The following is a 2633-nucleotide window of genomic DNA, read 5'->3' on the forward strand; positions in this document are numbered from 1 at the left end:
GGTGCCTACATGATTGCAACCTGCTCTGGGGAGCTTTTAGCGCCTCCTCTACTAGAATTCTGCTGTCCTTCTCCAGTAGAGGGGTCCCTCACCCCTGATGAGGCTTCAGCTTGGTGGCTGCAAAAGGTTGGCTGTTATGAGGCCTTCACAGGCAGTGTCCCTACTGAGAAGTTCATAGGATGTCATTGACATATAACAGTCTGAGGACATTTGCTTATGTCACAATCCCTGTCTCCCCACCTTATCTCTCTGCTCTGTGTAGGTGGGGCAGGAGGATGAAACTTTGGGGTGGGTAGCAGGTGGTCTGACAGACACTATGGACTTTCACAAGAACAGCTCCAGAGGAGTGATCTTACATTTGGAAGGTTTAGCTGTCCTTCATCACCTTCTATCTTATGGGCTAGATTTCAGAAGTGATTTCTCTTGCATGGTGCTATTTGGAGCAAGCTGACTATTGGATAAGGCTGCACAGCCTACAAGGCGTAGGTATGATTACTTGGGAAACTGGTTGGGCATGTTTTCTTTATTTGGGGCTTCCCCTACACCGAGTGAGCTCCAGTTACAGATACTAGCAGTGCCACACATAAAGGAAGGTCAACATTTGGAGAAAAGGGGAAGACCGAGATAGGCATAAATGGCACGCCCTTCATGCTCCTAGATTCCAGTATCCACCGCCCAGCCGCTGCTGATTTTCATGAAGGTGCCTGTGTATTTCCCCAGGGTATTTCCTGGCTTTTCTGCAGCTGGATGGAGTCTGGATGCGGTTCTAGTTCTGTTTGCTTTTTCGCAATATACTACCACACGGGTATCTTTTTGAGGAAGAGGCTGAACATAACATGAACAATATTTAACTGAGCTGAAGTTGCCTTGTTCTGCTAGGAACATAGATTCAAAATCCCTAGGAACAGGCTTTCTGTTTTCAGCGAGATGTTAGAGTCCTACTTTATGTAGCTTGCAAAGACTAAAAGAGCAGACAATTTATGGCCATACCCCTCGGCCGTATAAAGATAGTATTTCCCAAAATGACGCAGAAGTGAACATTGAAACATAGCTGCAGGAATTCATTGCATAATTTATTATTTCTTCTGTGATTACCACTTTTACAACAGGAAAAGGCCTTCACGGAGGACTCCATGCCAACCACAGGTTGGTTCTAGATGCCAACCATTGGAAACCCTAGGTGATGGGGTAAATGCTTTATCTTTTATCTTCTATTACTGAATTGCTTGCTGTGCACCAGCTGATTCTGACAGCCGCGATGTCTGAGAAATCCCTTTCTCCGCAGGTTCACTCAAACAAAATGTTACCAATATCTGTCCCTATCCTGTGGTACCGAGCTTTGTACATTCTCATTGGTCTCTGCAAGGTCTCGTTTCCTTCTTGTTTGAGATACTATTAGATACCATAAAATTCACCATTTAAAAGTGTTCAATTTAACGGTGTCTAGTATATTCATAGGATTAAGTAACCATCACCCCTATTGAATTCAAGTCTCTATATAGTTTTATTGGGAGCTCCTACAGATGTCATAACGTTCTGTAAATTAAATGAATTGAGCACAATTGTATACTTGCTTCTACAATCAGTTTCAAAGCATTTTCTTTCTTGAACTCTTTGATATCAGCTCCCCTTTATCTCCTCCCTTCCCCAAGAACCCTCATTGTTATCGTTATATATTCATATCATTCTATATTATTATTTTATATCTATATTTATTTATTTATAGCCGTATCTTATCCCAGCCAATATATCCATTCACCTACAATTCTGTTATTTGCTCCCCTCAAATACGTTATACAGTCATCATTGCTATCAGCTCCCCTCCAGCCCCCTTCATCCTGAGTCCTCAGGGAATCATGACTCACGTTGATCGAATGTCGTTAATTATACAAATGAACATACATAAGTCTAACAATATTAATGAGGTAAAACATAAGCCTTAATAGTAAGGGGAGGAAATATTTAAGAACCAGAGAATAGTTATATATAATATATAATAACTGCACATTATTAATAGTATAACGATTATATTAATAGTGATAGTTAGAGTCAGTGCTCGACCACACCCTGGATTTATCATCCCTTCTGTGCAGAGCCTTCTGAGAGGGGCTTTCCAATTATCTTACAGGTGGATTTGGGGTCTTGTGGCAGTTACATAATCTCCTGTCAACTTGAGTGAAGGAGTTGAGTTTAGCCTGTCCATCAGGTCATAGCCAATGAGGCTTCTGTATGGGCATGGCCTTCTCATGTGGATTCTGGGAACTCCTGTATTCCTGCTTGGAGGCAGGACACACTCTCTGCTACACATTTCTATTGACAAGCCACAAGGAACTATGCTGATGGAGCCAGCGCCCTGGAGCTGGAGGAGCCATGTGGAGACCCATGCCAGCACAGAGATGCTTCCATTGCCACTGGCTTCACAAGACTTTCCACCCACTGGCCTGTAATCTTCCTGTATTTAGCGTAGTTGACTGTGTTGTATGAGTCTGAAGAGGAATTTATGGACTGGTATCTGACTTATGGGCTAATATCTGACTTAGGGACTTGGTCTGGATGAGTCTGGAATGTTTCTCAATATACAAATGCTCTGTGTTTTAAACTTCTCTCTAACACATATATGAGTGTCAATGAAT

This window comes from Tenrec ecaudatus, chromosome 4, assembly GCF_050624435.1.
Source record: "Tenrec ecaudatus isolate mTenEca1 chromosome 4, mTenEca1.hap1, whole genome shotgun sequence".
Taxonomy (NCBI): domain Eukaryota; kingdom Metazoa; phylum Chordata; class Mammalia; order Afrosoricida; family Tenrecidae; genus Tenrec; species Tenrec ecaudatus.